This window comes from Vipera berus (genome assembly GCF_964194415.1).
Source record: "Vipera berus genome assembly, chromosome: 7".
NCBI lineage: Eukaryota > Metazoa > Chordata > Lepidosauria > Squamata > Viperidae > Vipera > Vipera berus.
The window spans coordinates 54041312-54053742 of record NC_138209.1 but is presented as its reverse complement, the minus strand read 5'-3'; the positions used below and the strand labels follow the sequence as shown (position 1 = coordinate 54053742).

Below are 12431 nucleotides of genomic sequence, written 5' to 3'. Positions count from 1 at the left end.
GTTATGGGAGGAGAGGGTGTAATTTGGGAGCTGATTCAGTTCATAGGGAGTCTGTCTTTCAAACAGTAGTTCACATAGCAGATATTATTTTTGTGGTTAATATGGCTGTTACAGTCTAAAGGAGTGATTGTGACATGGCGTGATTACGCAAAACACATAAATAAGATAGGTAATTAAAAAAAATATGTAACACTGTTTCTTCTTCCAGTATCAGCATTTATTGTGGAAGCTGCTGCTCTTAGCTTAAATCTATGAGCTAGAGGAAAAAGAATTAGTAAAGTACCACTAGTGAAGCTTTCTATTTTATTTCTATAATATTGGGCTTCCTTGAAACTTTCTCTTTTAAGTGCTTTCTTTTCAGCACCCCTGTATAAACTAAATTAACTAAAATAAAATCTTATTGACATTTATTTGAAAGGTGTGGTCTTTTTTCTGATAACTTTATTCATACATACAGTATAATGAATAAAATGTTCAAATAGGATTAGGGTGTGCCTGGACTAAATCTTCCCTTAGTCCTGGAAACTTATTGGGTGACTTTGGGACAGTCTCTCAGCCCAATCTAGCCGGTGGGATTATTGTTACGATAAATTAGGTATGTCCAATTCACAGCTCATAGGCCGCATTGGTCCTGGACAGCTAGTAATGCAGCCCCACAAATTGTAAACTTCTAATATTGTTTACGCATATATGTGTGTGTGTGTGTGTGTGTGTGTGTGTGTGTGTGTGTATGTACGTATACGTGTGTGTGTGTGTGTGTGTGTGGTTGCTCTCCTGGTGTCCGTGTAAATGCCAAGGGGCCAGTTATCGAGCTGCTCTTGTTTCGTGCCTCCCCCACCCTTTGGTCAAATCTGAGCCTCCATCTCAAGATCTAACGCTGGGAACGTTGTGGATTCATCCTTCCTGGGGATCACTGTTGTAGACACGTCATTTAAATCAGGATCTAGTACAAGGCATGTCTCAAGTTCTAATATAGGGCACGTTGTAGATTCATCCTTCCCAGGGGTCACCGTTGTTCTGCCTGTAGCCATGCTATTCAAATCCTGCAAAAAGCGGACGTGTTGCGCCCATCGTGTGTCATGGCGCTGTTTTTCCCATCCCCTGAGCACCTGGTAAGCAGATAAAAGGTCTATATGACATTTGATGGAATTTTTGTTGGATAACCAGGCCTCCTTGAGCAGTCAGCCACCCTTGGTGGCATCCCGGGCTATGGCCTCGGCATTGGAAAGATCAAACATATGGTTGTGACTAGCTATATGTGCCCACTCCTGTGAGTGTTGCTCTTGTCTTCTGATCACCAACTCATGCTCATGAATCCTGGTTTTGAGCCTCTTACTTGTTTCCCCAATGTAATTGCATTGGCAATTCTTGCATTGAATTCTGTATATTATTGAAGATCTTTCTTCATTGGGGAGCGGCTCTTTGGGATGCATTACCATGGCACACAGGGTTTGGTCTGGTCTATGGGCGACATTGACGTTGAACAGGGCCAACAACCGTGCAGTTGTCTCGGACACCCCATTAATATATGGGAGTGTCATTTGTGTGGTCAGCATTGTTGGTGCTCTATCATGTAGGCTATGACGGGATTTGTGTGGCCTGCTGTGTCGCCATTATGCCTGCACATGCGGTATAGATATTTCTTCTCAACTTTTGCCCTAACCGTATTGCAGTGCGAGCTGACCCATTTAAACAATGTCCGAATGCAACTGATCTTGTGTGCCATGGGATGGTTGCTCCTGTAATTCAAGGTTCTATCCGTGTGGGTTGGCTTGCAGTAGACAGTCGTATGGAGGGTGCCATTAGGTTGATGTCTGACTAGTACATCCAAAAAGGCAAGAGAGCCTTTGGCCTCTTCCTCAGCAGTGAAACGGATGTCTGGATAAACTGAGTTCAGCTCGTCCATGAAACTGGCACTATCCTGTTTCTTAATGACTACAAATGTGTCGTCCACGTATCTAGCCCAGAACCTGGGGTGGTTTTTGGTCATAACTGCAGTCTCTAACTGCTGGAGGACCGCCTCTGCAATGACACTCAAAATGGGGGATCCCATTGGTGTCCCTTTGATCTGTTCATAAATGATGCCCTGGAAAGTAAAATATGTTTTGAGACACAAGGTCACAAGTTGTACAAGATCTTCGACATGGGGTGAGTCCTGGTGCTGTCCTTGCTCCTGTTGTAGGCAGTTCCTTATGACAGTGACCGCCAGATCTTGTGGGATAGAGGTGAAAAGTGAGGTGACGGCAAAAGATAACATTACCTCACCATCCTCTATCCTTAGGGATTTTATCCTTTCCAGGAACTCCTCAGGTGACCTAACTGTAGTCTCATTATTGTCAACTAAGTATCCAATATGACCGCTTAACCATTTAGCCAACCCCGAGATAGGTGTTCCTCTAAAGCACACAATGGGACGTAGGGGAACTCCCTCCCTGTGAATTTTTCAGATACCATAAAATCTGGCCATTGTTGAGTCCCCAGGGTGTATTGTCCTCAATGTGTCATTTTCAATTTTTCCCACACTTTTCAGGTTGTTGAGGAGTTTATTGAGACGGTTCTTAAGTGTTATCATCAGATCTTTTGTAATAATCCAGTAAGCTGTGATGTCACTAAACATGCTTTGTCAACATACTCCAACCTATCCATAATGATGGTTGGCCTACCTTTGTCGGCCAGGAGGATGACGATGGTGTTGTCTTGTCTCACCTGTTCCAGGGCTTCCTTTTCCTCTCCTGCACACACCCAGGATTCATATTTTTAGTCTTATTAAGGATATCCATGTGCGAGCAGTTCTGTTCCATGCCAGGAGATGGGAGAAATTTGCACGGCACGTGACAGCCAATTACCGTAAGTTGGCCTTCATGATTGCATTTGGGGGGATTTGCCCCCCAAGTTGCTACGAAAAAAACCTTTGGTGGACTCTGTGGAGTGCCAGGTGGTCATCCGCCAATTCCAACACTGCTCCATCCACGCCCTGATCAATAACCACCACAGGCACATTGGAGCCTTGATGGCCGGAATTCAAAGATGCAGAGAACATTGATGCATGACGTTAACAAGCCAGCATTATCAGGCCCTTAACCAGCATATTCAATTTTTGCCCACCAGCAAAAATCCGAGGTGCTCCAACGCAAAGTGGACATCCTACGGGTGTCAGATAACTGCGGATATATCAACAAGCTGGTCCACAACCTGTTGCCTAAACCCCTGACTCGCGAACAAACCAGCCTGTTACAGTGGGACACAGGACACAATCTGACAGACACACGAGCAATTGACTTTGTTGCAGCGCTGGAGCCCACCATCCAGCGGATTGAAACCGGCAACAATGTCAGGAACTCGTTTAGGCAATGCGTTACAGGTTTACTGATGGGCCATAAGTGATGCCAAGTACTACCTAGAGAGTCTTAAAACTGAATTATTGCTAAAACAGTTATATGGTATTACAGTTTTCAAAAGCTTGTTTGGGCTTGTGGCAGATCTTATTAACTGATTTGGTCTATTTCTCTTTTAAAAATTGATGATTACCTGATAATCTTTAAAAATTATTTTATAGCCATGTTCAGTTAAAGTAAGCTTCCAGTGCTTTGGATTAAGTCACAAGTAAACTTAATTAGGTTTTTTGAGAAGAACAGTAAATATAGAGTTTGCTTATCCATGGATATTTAGGAGCAGAATTTTTACAATTTCTGTGATTAGGGTCTGTAGTATATTTAGTAATAAAAAGTCCTGTGCATTCTGATGTATATTCCTTTCAAGTATTATGACTGCTAAGAAAGAGTTCTCTGATTTATGTCCTGTACACAGCTGTCTGGGAAAATTATATCAGCATTCCCCAACCTTTCTGGGTTGGCAGCCCCGTGGGGGTGGGGGCAAGGAAATGGTTTTGTGTGAGGGGCAGGCATGGCTGTGTGCACTGCTTCATTTGTGTGAGCGCTTGCTGGGGCAATGCACACATGCACTCACCCACCGCTGGCGTGCCCCAGTTCCAAATTGGCCAAGGCCCAATTATGGGCCACAGCCCAGGGGTGGGGGAACCCTTGATCTATATCAGGGCTTTTTAACCAGTGGTACGGGTACCACCTGTGGTACATTGGCACCTGGCAGGTGGTACACGACTATCCTAGAAAAGTGGTAGCGGAGGGGAATGAGCTGAACCAGTGGCAGCACCACACAAGCCTGAGCGAGAGATGGCTGGAGCTGCAGGGCTGTCAGGGCTCAGTGGAAGCGCCAGGATCAGCACCAGTCTCCAGCTGGAGCTCGGCGCTGATCCTGGCACTTCTGTTGAGCCCAGAAGAAGCACCAATCAGCTGGAATGTTGCAGCGTCTCCATGGTCTTGTGATTTACATTCAGATACTTGGCAACTGATTCATATTTATGACAGTCACAGTGTCCCAGGGTCATGTGAAGTGACCAAAACCTGCTGCAACCACCCAGCAGAGGGGGGGGGAATAAAAACTAAACACCGCCCCACCCCACCCCTGCTGCCAATGCTCAACAGAAATGCTCACAATAGTCATCAAGTTTTTGACACCTTGCTAGGCAACTGGTGGTACTTGGATGTTGCCATACCCTAAAAGTGGTACAGCGGGTGAAAAGGTTGAAAAGCCTGGCTATAAGGACTTGTCAATAGAAAGAGAATACTGCCTGAAGGAAGTGGCATGCAGTATATCCGAGGGATCAAACATGATTGGACTGTATTTAAAAAAAAAATAAATGAAAAATTGCCTCTTTTTTCTGAGGGAGTTGACACATCAGCAGGATCAAATTAGGCATTTATTTTTTTTCACATGCTAAGCCAAAAGATTCGCCATCACTGGTCTAACCCTTTGGAAAACTACAGATTAATAGGTCTAGTTTTCTTTTCCAGCCTTTCAGGTAAGTACATGCCTTGCAGTATTGAATTCCACAAGTTAAGTATGTATTTTGTGAAGAAGTTTTTCTTAGTTTGTGTTTGAAATTTCCAAGCATCTTAAATTTTATTTATTTATTTATTTATTTATTTAGATTTATATACCGCCCTTTCCCGAAGGACTCAGGGCGGTTTACAGGGCATTTAAAAAACAGTCAATACAAACGTTAAAACAAATTAAAAGAGATTAAATAGAACCCTGAGAAAATTAAAACCCAGTTAAAATTAAAATTAAAAATATTCTCAGCCTGGGCCAGAGAGCTCGAAGAGCCAGGTCTTCAGGTCCCGGCGGAATGAACGGAGGTTGGGGGCAGTCCTAAGCTCCGCAGGCAGCTGGTTCCACAGGGCAGGCGCACCCACTGAGAAGGCCCTACCCCTGGGTGTTACCCGCCGGCAGTCTTTAACCGGCGGCACCCTGAGGAGACCGACCCTGTGGGAGCGCACTGGACGAAGGGAACTTGATGCTGGCAGCAGGTGTTCCCTCAAATATCCCGGACCCTCGCCATTTAGGGCTTTATAGGTCATCACCAGCACCTTGAATCTCACCCGAAGGGCAACTGGAAGCCAATGCAGCTTGCGGAGTAGAGGTGTTACATGGGAGTATCGGGAAACCCCCATCACGACTCGCGCGGCCGCATTCTGCACCAGTTGAAGCCTCCGGGTGGTCCTCAAGGGCAGCCCCATGTAGAGAGCGTTGCAGTAGTCTAAACGGGAGGTCACGAGCGCATGAGTGACTGTGCGTAGGGCATCTCGGTCCAGGTAGGGTCGCAACTGGCGCACCAGGCGAACCTGGGCAAAAGCCCCCCTGGTCACGGCTCCTATATGGTCTTCAAAAGTGAGCTGCGAATCCAGGAGGACGCCCAAGTTGCGAGCCCTATCAACGGGGGATAACACCTCACCCCCCATCGTTAGAGATGGAATAGTCTGGTTGACCCGAGATGCCGGTATGCACAGCCACTCAGGACTGAGAAATGGATGAACCTTGATCCTAATGTTTTGAAAGAGGGAGAAAAATTCCAATTAGTCAAAATAAGGTTGTAACACTCACCAGCTGAACAATATAATCATGAAATCTTTAAAAAAAGTTTTCTTTCCTGTGAAACTGACAATGGAGCTACTGATTCCATTTCTCTTTTTTTAAATTCAGGTTAAATGTTGCAAAAAATACCATAATTTATTATTAAATATAAATGCTCTGTTGAATGATTGATACTAGGTTACACAGACTTTCTTTTGTTCTTTTTCTTATATTGTAATATATTTCAGAAATTGGTTCTTTCCTTCTCACATTCTCTAACTTTAAAATATAATTGCGCATAACACAAAAAGTAAAATGAAAGATTATTTGTTCATTAACAAAAGTCTGTGCAGCTCTTCTCAATGTTCTGATAGACAAGACCAAATAAATCAGAACTCCGAGGCTTGAGATTTCCTCAAAGAACATGTTCATTGGTTACATAGTATTGGCATAGTCAAAAGTGAAACCAAGTCAGCTACGTTCCCCAATAGAAGAGTTTGGCGGGCTTTATATATATATATATATAGAGAGAGAGAGAGAGAGAGAGATAAATTTTTTATAATCAGACGTGCTTAATATTTTATCAGGAACACATAGTCTAGGTTCCAGCGTTTAACTTACTAATACATGTTAAATTCCTTTCTACCTCGTTTTTCTAACCATTGATAAAAGGTATTCCATGTTCTAAAGCAGGGGTCCCCAACCCCCAGTCCGTGGACCAGTACTGGGCCGTGGCATGCCAGCAACTGGTCCACGCAAGGAAAATCCCATCTGCAGGAAGCAGGCAGCATACAAAACCACGCCCCCTCCGGTCCACAGAAACAAAAGGTTGGGGACCTCTGTTCTAAAGTATACTGAATCATCTTTCTCTTTCATTTTCAATGTCTATCCATTTCTGCACAATCTAAAAAATTTTTTAATTAACTCTTCCTCTGTTGGTAATTCTTCATTTTTCCAATGTTGAGCGAATACAATTCTCACTGCAGTTAATACATGTAAAATTAGATATATATATACTCTTTCTCATAATTTCCTACAATTATGCCTAACAAAAATAATTCTGGCTTAAAATCTATATGTTTTTTTGTATTTTTTTCTAACCATATGTGTATGCTTGACCAGAATCTTTTAGCCTTATGTCTTTAAACATTTTGCTAACCTCACCAGTGTTAAATGCAATCCATAGAACATTTTGTATAGATTTTCTTTGTACACCACCACTCTTGTTATTTTACAATTTCTTTCCCAAAGGAAAGAATTTTGCCAATTTTCTAGTTCTATGTTATGTCCAAAAATCTTTGCCCATGTTATCATTGTTTCTTCAACTTGTTCTTCTTCTGTCTGTAAACTTAACATATTTATAAAGTTTCTTAATTTTTCATCTAAAGTCAGTAATATCTTGTCAAATTCTGTCTGTTTTTTATAAAATCCAGATGTTTTAACATCTTTTTCATATCTCGTTTGGATTTGCAGATATGGCTACCATGGTAGGTCAATACCCTGTTCTTCTAATTCTTGTCTGTGTTTTAATTTCCCTTCGTTATTCAAAATGTCTTTGTAAGCCACAATTTTCTCATAGTCAGGTTTGTTGAGAGCCATCCAGGTACTTTCATGTAAAATTTTGCTTTTTTCCCATTCTAAAAAAAGTGCATTTCTTATATAATAATATTGAAAATATCTGTCAACGCTGCTAACATTGGATGTTCTTGCTTTGACAAAAGATGAAGAAGCAGCTATTTCATATTTCTACTTGTGTATCACTTTTAGAGTTAAAGTTAGTTGAAGAAGGGAGGGGGAAAGGAAGAATGTAGGAGAAATTAGTTACACATAAACAACAGAATAGTTTCAAAGTTGAATGTAACAAGAGACGATAAGTAAGAATTGGGGGGTTTACACTAAGGATGGACAACTAACCCTTCAAACTTTTTTTTTTTACCACCGGAGAAGATGGCCGCGGCCCGCGGCTGAGCTAGGATGCAGAAGGATGAGCTTCGGCTACTTGAATTTTGATGAGGCTGCTGATTGCCATACGGCCTCAGCTGGGCACCAGGAGCCCCCGGGGCCACGGCAACTCCTCTTGAGGCCGTTGGAGACAACAATCCGGGCGGCGAGGCACCTGGGGCCTGCGGCGACCGCGGCAACTCCTTTTGAGGCCATTGGAGACAACAATCCGGGCGGCGAGGCACCTGGGGCCTGCAGCGGCCGAGTGCCCAATTGATGATTCGGTCGGTGGGCTTTCCCTTCCGGTGGAGGTTCCTTGGGGGGGCGGAGGCGTACGGGCCAAGGGCAAGCTTCCTCCTCCATGGAGGCCATTTTGAGGCCGTTTTTGGAGGGTGGAGGCTGCCGACGAGGCTGCTCGAAGATCAGAGGTGAGACCACCCCATATCCCTGGATGACATCTGTGCCTTGAGGCCTACTATAGCCCTTTTTGGTCACGAGTTATATCTAGAGATGGAGATGGATGACTGGCCTGGATTTTGTTGCCGCCATTTGACACCTTTGGCGGCTTTGGAGGTGTTGGCGGTGGGGCCTGGCGATGTTGGGCAGCAGGGGGGCCTGGCTGTTGTCGGCCAGGCCTGGAACCTGAAGCCAGAGACTTGTTTACATCTGTCCATCGCCGGAGCTGTGGATGCCCTCACTGACAAATGGACTTATTACTATCACCCAGTCATCGGACTTTTTCCGCTCTGCGACCTGCCCGGAGCTGGATAGTGGTTTCTCCCCGAAGCTGGAAGATCTTGGTCACTGTGAGAGGGTGACCATGCTCGGGATTCATTGTCCAGCTGTGTGGACATCATTAATATTCACTGTATTGGTTCTTGCCGATTCGTTCCTTCCTGCTTTTATCTTATCTTATTTTTACTTTATTCTTATTGATGGCTTATTCCGCGGACAAACTGCTTGCTCTGAGAGATTCCCCCCTCTCCCAGGTGTGGCACTCTAATGTATGCCGCCGGTTCCTTAATGACGGGTACTAGGACCCCGAGAGGTGGCATGGCACAAAAAGGCTTACGGATTTTCTTTTTAAACTTTTTAATGGGTTAGGGAGGGGGGAGGGATGTAAGGCCCGGCAGAAAGATGGGGGGATTTTGCCGGACCTTTCTCAGTCCAGGTTGGTAGACGGTTGCGGCGATGGGGGGGCCGGGGTGGGGGGTCTTGGGGCCTGAGGGGATGGGGTGGGGACAGTGATCCCCACGGTGATTGGGAATGGCAGCAGACAGATGAACAGAGGGCCATATCGAAATCTGGGATCACGCCCCCGCTATCTTTGAGCGGTGGCGCGCTCTGACCCTCTGGCTTCATCCTGCTTTTCCAGGGGTGGGGGAGGACAGGTACCTGAGCTCAGGCTGGTCTATTTGAATGCCAGGTCTGTGGTGAATAAAGCTCCCCTCATCCGAGATTTGATCGAGGAGGAAGACGCAGACCTGGCATGCATTACGGAAAGTTGGTTGGGCCCGGAGGGAGGAGTCCCTCTGATTGAATTATGCCCACCAGGTTTCCGTGTGCTGCATCAGCCTCGGGCTCAGGGTAGGGGCGGAGGGGTGGCAGTTGTCATCAAGGAGGCCCTTTGTCCGCGGGAGGCCATGGCCCCGCAGATAGGCGGATGTGAGTGAGTCCCTCCTGAAGTGGGGCCCTGGAGGTCAGTTGGGCCTGTTGCTTGCGTACCCTTCTCCCAGCTGCGTGGCAATGACCCTGCCCGAGCTGCTCGATGCTCTCTCGGGGTTGGCGGTTGAGTTTCCCAGACTTACGGTTCTGGGGGATTTCAACTTGCCTTCCTTGGGGGAGACGTTGGGAGTGGCCCGAGAGTTCATGGCTTCCATGATGGCCATGGACCTGACCCAGATTATTCAGGGTCCTACCCACAAGGGGGGAAACATGCCCGACCTTATTTTTATCTCCGGGCAGTGGCTTAATGGTCTGGGTGGGGTTTCTCCATCTACTCAACCCCTCTCATGGACAGATCATTATCTCCTGTGGCTGGGCCTCTGTTATGCCACCTCCTGCTGCTGGGAGGCGGAACTGACCAGGTGGTTCCGCCCCAGACGCCTGATGGACCCGGAAGACGGCGCTTGGACTGATTCCTGCCTCCCTTTCCCACAGCCCGGTCGAGACCTTGGTTGACGCCTGGCAACGGGCTGCTTCTGAGGCTCTTGACCACATTGTGCCTTTGCGGCCTCTTACCCAGCGCAGGTCCCGGTTGGCCCCTTGGTTTTCCGTGGACCTACAGGAGATGAAGCGCCGGAGGAGGGGCCTAGAGAGCATTTGGAGATCCAGTCGGTCTGAATTTGACCGAACACAGTTAAGATCTTTTACCAGATCTTACCTTGTGGCAATTGAGGTGGCGAAGTGTGCTTACTTCGCCACCCTCATTGCGTCCACAGATAATCGCCCGGCCGCCCTGTTTAGGGTGACCCGTTCCCTTTTAAATCAGGGGACAGGGGAAGATCCCTTGCGGGGACGGGCCAAGGAGTTTAGTCAGCATCTGCTGGACAAAGTCACTCAGATTCAGACCGGTCTGGACTCTGACTGGGCAGTATCTGACGGGGATACGACGGATCTGGCCGATATTATTTGGGAGGAGTTTAACCCTGTGACTCCGGATGAAGTGGACAGGATCATGGGTAGATTGAGTGCCGCCACGTGTTTGTTGGACCCGTGTCACTCCTGGCTGGTTTATGCGGCTCGGGAGGTCACACGAGGCTGGCTCCAGGCAGTGATTAATGCTTCTCTGAGTGAGGGGTGCTTCCCTGCCGCCTTGAAGGAGGCGGTGGTAAGGCCCCTCCTCAAGAAACCTGCCCTGGACTCGGCCATTTTGAATAACTTTCGTCCTGTCTCCAACCTTCGCTTTTTTCTTGCGAAGGTTGTTGAGAGTGTGGTGGCACGGCAATTCCTTTTGGTCCTGGAGGAAACTGAGTATCTGGATCCGTACCAATTGGGTTTCAGGCCCGGGTACAGCACGGAGACGACATTGGTCGCGCTGGTGGATGATCTCTGGCGGGCTCGGGATAGGGGTTATTCCTCTCTCCTAGTCCTATTAGATCTCTCAGCGGCTTTTTATACCATCGATCATGGTATCCTGCTGCGACGTCTCCGGGGGTTGGGAGTGGGAGGCACCATTTTATGGTGGTTCTCCTCCTACCTCTCGGGCCGTTTGCAGATGGTGTTGGCAGGAGGACAGAGGTCAACCCCGAGGCCCCTTGATTGTGGGGTGTCTCAGGGTTTGGTCCTCTCTCCCCTCCTGTTCAACATCTATATGAAGCCACTGGGCGAGATCATCCGTGGTTTCGGGGTGAGGTATAATCAAATATGCGGATGATACCCAGCTTTTCATCTCCACCCCGAACCAACCCAGTGATGCCCGTGACGTGATGTCCCGCTGCCTGGAAGCGGTACGAATCTGGATGGGGAAGAACAGGCTCCAGCTCAACCCGGCCAAGACTGAGTGGCTTTACGTATTGGCATCTCGTGTAGTCCAAGATCTTCCATCTTTGGTTATGGGGGGAGAGGTGTTGCCTCCCATTGATAGGCGCGCAACTTAGGCATCCTCCTGGATGCACGACTCAGTTTAGAAGTTCATGTTGGAGTCGTGGCCAGGGGGGCATTTTCACAGGTTTGCCTGGTGCACCAGTTGCGACCCTATCTGGACCGAGATGCTTTACGTACAGTCACTCATGCGCTCGTCACCTCCCAGGTAGATTACTGCAATGCTCTCTACATGGGGCTGCCCTTGAAGACCACCCGGAGGCTTCAGCTGATGCAGAGCTGATACAGGCTTCAGCTGATACTCCCATATTACACCCCTCCTTCATGAGCTGCATTGGCTACCGGTTACCCTCCAGGTGAGATTCAAGGTGCTGGTCCTTACCTATAAAGCCCTATAAAGATATTTGCAGGACCATCTGCTGCCAGGAACGCTTTCCCATCGCCCTGTGCGCTCACACAGAGAGGGCCTCCTCAGGGTGCCGTCGGCCAGACAATGTCGGCTGGCAACCCCCAGGGGGAAGGCCTTCTCTGTTGGGGCACCTGCTTGGTGGAATCAACTTCCCCGGGACCTCCGGATGGCCCCAGACCTTCGGTCCTTTCGCCGTGACCTTAAGACATATCTTTTCCAACAGGCCGACCTGGACTGATGATAATGGGGTTTTTAATTATGATTTTAAATGTTTAAATATTTTTTAATATTTGTATTTATTTGTATTTTATTGTTGTTAGCCGCCCTGAGTCCTTCGGGAGATAGGGTGGCATACAAGTCTCATAATTAATAAATAAATAAACAAACTAATTGGAGAATGTGACTAATGACAGCAATGAAAAGAGGAGAATTGTGTTTAATATTACTGTGCTAAGGGGAAGGGAATTCAGATTCCAGCTTCTCACAAGTATTGCCGATGTTATGGGGCTCTAATAAAAAACTTTTAAGGTAAACTGCCTCAGAGTTCTTTGAAGAGCTCATCCATTGGAAACTTGACATCAAGCTGGAATCCACCAACTTTACAAAC

At 46.9% G+C, this 12431-nt stretch overlaps 1 protein-coding gene across 7 annotated transcripts in view; it reads left to right on the top strand.

Annotated features, from left to right (window-relative positions):
- CLCN3 (chloride voltage-gated channel 3) overlaps window positions 1–12431 on the top strand; it is a 74936-nt gene that overhangs the window by 20543 nt on the left and 41962 nt on the right. The gene's annotated exons all lie outside the window — the stretch shown is intronic.